The following is a 7,491-nucleotide window of genomic DNA, read 5'->3' on the forward strand; positions in this document are numbered from 1 at the left end:
TATCTGAGTTTTAATTATTTGACTACAAATCTCACCTCATTTTTCCTCCCAGTAATTATTTCCAGGATAAACTGAGATGCCCCCAAGCTGGCTTCTTAAAACTGACTAAATATTTAAAAAGAGCCAAAAGAGCCGTTCTTTTGAACGGCTCTTTGAAAGGAACGGATCGCGAAGATCCGGATCCCCTCAAAGAGCCATAAATCCCATCACTATTTCAAACACTGGAGCGGAGGGAGTTGTCATGGAAACGGGGCGATCGACGACAACACTGGCAAGCTGCAGCTCTGTTTCTCGCTGCTGTTTTCGGTAAGTTTAGTAAATTAAAATTGCACAAATATCATATGCCCCTGTGCCTGACATCTCTCTTGCTTGTATTTGACCCGCATCTGTTGAATTTACTTCATAGAAATGGTTTAGTGTTTTCGAACAAGTCCGTGAGCATCTTAACCGTTATCAGAGGAGGTAACGTATGCTAACTCCATAGACTGAGCTTTTATGAAGAGTTTGGGATTTTAATAACACATTTATGTGTAGATGAGAGGCATTGACAGTTCTGTAAAAGATTTGCTGGTCATTTTTCAATGGATGATTGAAAATAGGCTTTTTTATTTAACCTAAATATACACTAACGTTACCGTTAATCAGTGACGTCATTACATCAGCGTCACAGTTCAAACGCATTTTGATCTCGTCTAATGATAAACAAATATGGATAAAAACTGGTCAGGATATTTATTAAATACATATTCTTTCTCTTTTCTACATTTCTAGTAGCTTGGTTTCTTGTGATAAAACTGTCATTGTATACTGAATATTATTGGCTCTGTGACAGATTGCTTGTTATATTTCTAGATTCTTCTAGTGTTTGATGGCCTTCTGTATCCCATGATGAGCAAACCTCCTGTCCAACAACATCTCCAAGGCACACTGATCCATATGACTAGCAGGTTTACCCCAAACATACACTAATGCTATCCTTACCAATTTGCTATCCTTACCAATTTCTGAAATATTACAATTTAAAATAGCAGTTTTCGGTGAAATGTAATTCATTTCTGTGATGTGCAGCTGTATTTTCAACATAATTCCTCCAGTCTTCAGTGTCATATGATCTTCAGAAATCATTCTGATATGATGATTTACTGCTCAGAAACATTTCTGATTCTTAACAATGTTGAAAACATTTGTGCTGCTCAATATATGAATGTATGTATATATATATATATATAGAGAGAGAGAGAGAGAGAGAGAGAGTCTTCTTGACACTAACTTTTGATTAATTTAATGTGTCCTTGCTGAATAAAAATAAGAATTTCTTTTTAAAAATGTAGTGTACATTACCATTTAGAAGTTTGGGGTCTATATAACAATCAAGCTTTAAAATAAATAAATAAACTCTACGCTGTTATAAACGGTTTACACAAAAATATAAACAGAGCTGTTTTTTTAATATTCATATTTATCAGAAGTGTTTCTTTGGCAAAAAGTAGCATATTATAATGATTTCTGTAGGATCATATGATGCTAAAGACTGAAGTAATGATGCTGAAAAATCTGCTTTGATCATAGCAATCAACTGACCCTTCTCAAAAAAAACCGCCCTCCTTAAATACTGTTGCTATGTCTGACAAGCCATGCTGCTCTCACAGTACACACCTTTTTCTTACAGCGAAAAATACATCGTGGACCAAAGAGGAAACTGACAACACACTGACAGAAGAAGACAGAGAAGGTCACTTCTGGTATGAAACAAGTTTTCAGCTTTCAAATTTGGCCCACTTTTTTTTTTAAGAAATTAAACAAATAAATACTGTTTTGTGTTGTTTTAATGTGTTACAGATCGCTGTAGTGCCTCAGTTCAAGCAGCACACATGAACGGATTGATTCATATTTAATTGAAGCACAAAATAAAAGATGTCACGTCTTTATACAACATTTTTCAAGTTTAAGTCCACCGAAGTTAATCTACTCTCCTGTCTATCGTATTTTCTGCACTATAAGGCGCACTGGATTATAAGGCACAGTCTCAAAACAGTGAGTTTAGTTGAACTTTATTCTACTATTTAACAATACACTCACATTATTTTTTAAACAATCTTCTCCCACAGATCCATCAATGTCCTCATCTTCTGTGTCTGAATTGAACAACTGGGCAACAGCTTTTGAACAGCTTTCTTCATCAAACATGCCGGGTTCCCTCTCATCATGGTTGATCGCTGCCAGTGTACGTATTACATCCCTGTGTCAGCGGGAAATGGTCCGACAGTCAAGTAAACGGAGAGCTTACCTAAGTCGCACAACAACATTTTTTACAGATTTTGGAACTCAGTGCACACATAAGGCGCACCAGATTATCAGGTGCACACCTGATTTTTGAGAAAATGAAAGGCTCTTAGATGCACCTTATATTGTGGAAAATATGGTAATTTGTTTGTCAGGCAAGATGGCAGTATTGGCGTTATGATAGGTCAGATCACCTGTCAATCAAGCTCACTGTGAACGTTCAATTACATTTTAACATGTATTCACAAAGAAAACATCTCATGTTTCACTTCTGTTAATTGTGATGACAATAAATCATCTTTTGTGTGAAATATGAACAGCTATGCTAATCTTTCTCCTTTTGTTTTCCTGTTTCTCCAGCCTCGCGTGTGGAGACTTCAGAAGATGCCAGACCTCACAAAGATTTCAGATGATGGAAACTATAGATGAACATGCAAAGCTGCTAAATAATCCTTATATTGTAATCATTGTCCTAAAAGGTAAGTTTGCAGGCTGATTTAAGGTGTGCTCCTACATTTTCTGCTTGTACTCCTATGTATTTATGATACAAATGTAAATGACTGTAAATGAACATAAAAAGCTGTTGCACGCCTTTCTCATAAGCACTCGTCTGTTAGCAATGCTAATTTTATTTAACAATGTTATTACTGAGATCATTAAAAAAGTAATTGTGACGAGTGGTGTGTGGCCGAGAGCCTTGGGAATGGAGCGAAGCCGGTGGAGTGATTGGGAAATGAGTAGGGATGGGTATCGAAAACCGGTTCCATTTTAGAACCGGGTATTTGATAAGACGCGTGCATTTCGATTCTGCTTAACGATTCCAGCGTTTGAATTCCAATTTGATTAAAAACGATTAAGTGCAGGAACGAAAGAATTTGAAGCGCAAGCGTGAGCACAGAGAGCAGCAGTCGCGCTGTGGGTTCCCGGTTTGTGTCCGTTCTTGGACTGTTCCGTGTATTTCCACTGTAGAAAAGGTTGTTCAGAGTCGAAACTGACTTCTTTCATATTTGTCGACCAATATACAGAAAAAACTACATCAGTATATCATCATAAACACAGCCGTTTTCGTCTTACGTGAACGTGAACAGATGAGAAAGAAAACACACATGTACAGTGTTTTTGCTTAAAGAGACGACAGCCTAATAATCGCATTTCCTGTCATTAATGTTAATCAAAGAACAAAAGAAAATCATTCACTGATCTTGACTGAATATATTTAATAACTTTAATTTATGAATCTTTATTATATTTATAAAAAGAAAACTATGCAGTGTTTTTAAACTTTTAATTACAGTTTCTGTACCTGAAATTTTGTTTAGTTGTATTTATTTATGATATTGCTTATTGATTTGTTTGTTCCTATCCTATTACTGACTGTTTACTTGTCTTTAACACTTTAATATTTGAAATTTATATTAATCTAGTTGTTTTTGCTATGGTATTTTTTTTTTTTAAAGCACAGGCAAAATTCCCCTTGCAGTGTTTTGTAGGCTGCTGTTTTTTGCTCATGTTATTCAGCTGCAACAGAATGCTTTGTAAAAAGACAAAATACATGTTTGACATCTAAATGTTTGACTTAATTTTTTTTTTATATTGGATTTTTTATCTTATTGGAATCTAAACTAGGAATCGATAAGAATCGGAATCAATAAGCAGAATCAGAATCGATAAAATTCAAATGATACCCAACCCTAGAAATGAGGGACACCTGTTCCACTCACCGGTCTCGCATCCCACGGAGGAGATCGGAGGGATACAAAAGAGGAGCGACGACAGTGAGGGACGAGAGAGGACCAGGCCTGGACTTTATTTCATGTTTGTGCGCGACAGTCGTCTGCGAGGGGCTGGCGCGATGTTTTGTCTTTATTTTATTATTAAAGCTCTGTTTGATTGTCCGCCGGTTCCCGCCGCTCCCTTTCTGAGATTGTGAAGTTTGTATGCCGTTACAGTAATATTGTGACTTTATTAAACGATCCTCTACGAAAATACAGTTTCACAGTAGAGCTGAAACAACTAATCGATTTAATCGATTAAAATCGATTATTAAAATAGTTGTCAACTAATTTAGTCATCGATTAGTTGCTAAATAACTTTTATTTGCCGTAAGCGGCTCATTTCGTGCATATTTCAAATCTGCGGTGACCAAAGTGTGGCAGTAATGAGCCACCGGAGGATTTACTCAGCCAGTACAGCAGGAGAAGTAGCGAATAGCCAATAGCTGGCCTCGTTTTATGTCGCGTGCTTCCAGAACAGGGATGAGGAAGTACTTTACTTTGAGCCTTCAAAAAAGAGGAGTAACCTGTAAACTCTGCACTACTGAACTGTTTAAGGGGCTGTTCACATATCGCGTCTTTTGCATGCTCAAGTTCGTTATTTCCAATGTAGGCGCGCGGTATGCGCGCTCATAATGGAAGCGACGCGGTCGCGACGCGCCCGTTTTTCCAGGCGCGTCCGCACTGCATCGAGTTAAAAACATCTCAACTTTTCAGAGAGCCGCAAGCGCAACGCGGGTGCGATTTTTAGAGATGCAAATCCATTTATCCTTTGCTGAAATTTCTGCCTCTTAATGGAGAGAGCACGTCATGGTTGCTTAGCAAAGGCAGACGCGCAGCTGCCCGAGCGCTTTGGAAAGAAGGAGAAAGCGGTGCGCCTAGCGTTTTCCACGCGTTTTTAGGCAAGATATGTGAACGGCCCCTAAGACTTTTATTTGTGCAGATTCTCCAGTACAATGTTGTTTGCAAATGTTTAGTCGTAACAAGAAGTAACAGAAGAGTTCGACAAAGGATTACTGACACATAATAAAACAACTCCAGGTATATTTTTGATGAGGATATGACAATGCAAAATAGTTAAAATCTCTTAAAAATCTATGCTGAATGATAAAGACCCTTTATTAATAATTTACTTGGGGGAAAAATGGGCAAAACTAAAATATAAGTACATAAACCGATTAATCGTAAAAATAATTGACAGATTAATCGATTATCAAAATAATTGTTAGTTGCAGCCCTATTTCACAGTGTTATAAATGTACTTTCAGAAAGGAACTTGTCAGCAAATCTACTTCACAGCACATCAGTGAAAGCAGTTGACAGTGACAGACGTGTGTGTTGATCAGGGTCAGATCTGAATTCTGCAGGTAGGTAGATCTCCAGGAACAGGATTGTACAGCCCTGTTATATTGGTAATGTATGATGGATTTTGTTTTTATTGCAGGTTTCCTGGGATGACAGTTGAAGAGATCAGCACATCAGATGTTGGCCTGGACAGCTGTACCTACAGTACACCACACTGACTGCTTTGCATGGATAGCTGACTACTACTATTATGTTCTGTGAAGGTATTATTGTAGCAAACCTGAGCACCTGTGACAGTGGAATAGTTGTAATGAATAGTCACACATGCATATTCGTAAATTTAAAGTAACAGATAAATTTTTTTTAGTACTAACAATATATGTTTTTTTTAACTTATTCTCTCCAGCAAACACAACAGTCACACCATTTCATATTCTGAGGTGCACAAATCCTATTCTACAAATAAAAGAACAAAAGTATACTAGTGCTCAGTTTAGCCCCTTTCACACTGAGATTCTAGATAATACACGGGTAATGTGTCCCTGGATCGTTAGATTTTGGTTCATTCACACTGCCAGTGATTTTCCGGAATCTGTGTGTGCGTACACACAACCCATAAAGATCCCGTAAAGACACATGACATTACGATGTGAGGTGTTTTGTTTCACTTAAGCTGGCGTCAGCTTCAGAACGGATAGTGAGGAACTAACTGATCTCTGCTTCATTACAGTTTGCACTTATTTTTTCATCACAAACATTGATCTGCCTTTTTTTTTTGGGGACCACCGTGCATTGTGAAAGGATCTTTAGTCTAGCACACTACACATAAGTTATTTATTTACTATTATTATTATTTTATTTTTTATAAATTAGAGCAAATTGAATGGAAATTAACTGAATAGAAACGGTAAGTGCTTTTGGAAAATGGCTGAAGACTCAGCTGCTCAAATTAATAAAGGCAGGTCATTCTACCATGATCTTATCTACAAATACTACTATTCTCATAAAGTCTGTAAATATGTCCAGTTCTAATAAACACATTTCAGGAAAAAAATATTCAAAAATATGAGCAAAATGAAATGCAGCCCTGCATAAATCTGGTATAACTGAGCCTGTGAATTTGTTATTTTGTAGAATAGGATTCATGCACCTGTAGTGAAGATTTTGAGAAGGTTTTGTTGTGTTTGTGAGAGAGAAAGAAATAAAATACAAGCTTGCAACTCCAAAAACATTTTCTTGATGATTGAAATATTCTCTACAAATACAAATTCCAATGTCACAAGTGCTAAATTTTGTTATAATAATGTACAGTGTCTCGATTGTACAGTAGATGTACTGTATGCAAATATAACAAAGGGACATTAACAACTGAATATTCAGGGGATGCAAACTTGTCACCTTTAAGTAAAAATTGACAATTTGAATCCAAAAATCATTTGCATGTTTTGTGTAGATCCAAAGAGTTTTTAAAAGTGAATTAGTTAAATAGCACATGCTAAATAACACAAGGCGTTTTTTGTTTACATTTTATATATGTAATAAAAAGAAAAGAAATACATGTTTTACATCAAATGTTGCCATTTTATATGAAAATATACAAAAGATAATATTTTAAAGGCACATGATAAAAAAATTACCCCCAAACGTTAGTTGAATTTAATCATGGAGTCATAGGACATGTATATATATATATAAAAAAATCTAATAAAAGTTAATTTTATTGTCTAATTGTGGCCTACATGATCAAACGTTGCATCTTTTGTGACCCACTGAAAATAAGTAAAACACATTTGGTGATTATTTTTTTTTATTCTGTGAATATAGCTTTTAATTTGTGACTTGACACAATTTATATTAGCCTATAATATACTTTATACCTATTTGTGTGTGTATTTGTGTGTGTAAAGCATTTTCTTTGCTAGACTTGTGCTCTACACATGTATTTGTAACTGTGTATAAACTGTATTGTATAAATAATAAAGAAATTGTGACTGAATGTGATGTGTTTAATAAAGTTTTACTTATACATGCTAATTTATTTAGTAGTAAGTATGTGAGATTTTTAAAACAAGCAGAAAATGTTAATAATAAAGTAGTTTTACCCAAATGAAATCAACGTCGTTTCAACATT

The 7,491-nt window shown here is 35.7% G+C and overlaps 1 long non-coding RNA gene across 12 annotated transcripts; it reads left to right on the top strand.

Moving 5' to 3' along the window:
- The first annotated feature begins 260 nt into the window (after positions 1-260).
- On the top strand, positions 261-4,185 carry LOC132133657 (uncharacterized). Of its 12 annotated transcripts, none has more exons than XR_009429197.1 (6): positions 290-315; positions 407-462; positions 853-947; positions 1,670-1,742; positions 2,109-2,270; positions 2,644-3,033. It is a non-coding gene; the product is annotated as an uncharacterized LOC132133657 (long non-coding RNA). The 12 variants fall into 12 exon arrangements; XR_009429201.1 differs by having other exon boundaries at positions 291-315; positions 863-947; XR_009429194.1 differs by lacking the exon at positions 290-315 and adding an exon at positions 3,910-4,185 and having other exon boundaries at positions 382-462; positions 2,644-2,762.
- Positions 4,186-7,491: the final 3,306 nt, after the last annotated feature.

The sequence above is a fragment of the Carassius carassius genome, chromosome 50 (genome assembly GCF_963082965.1).
Source record: "Carassius carassius chromosome 50, fCarCar2.1, whole genome shotgun sequence".
Classification (NCBI taxonomy): domain Eukaryota; kingdom Metazoa; phylum Chordata; class Actinopteri; order Cypriniformes; family Cyprinidae; genus Carassius; species Carassius carassius.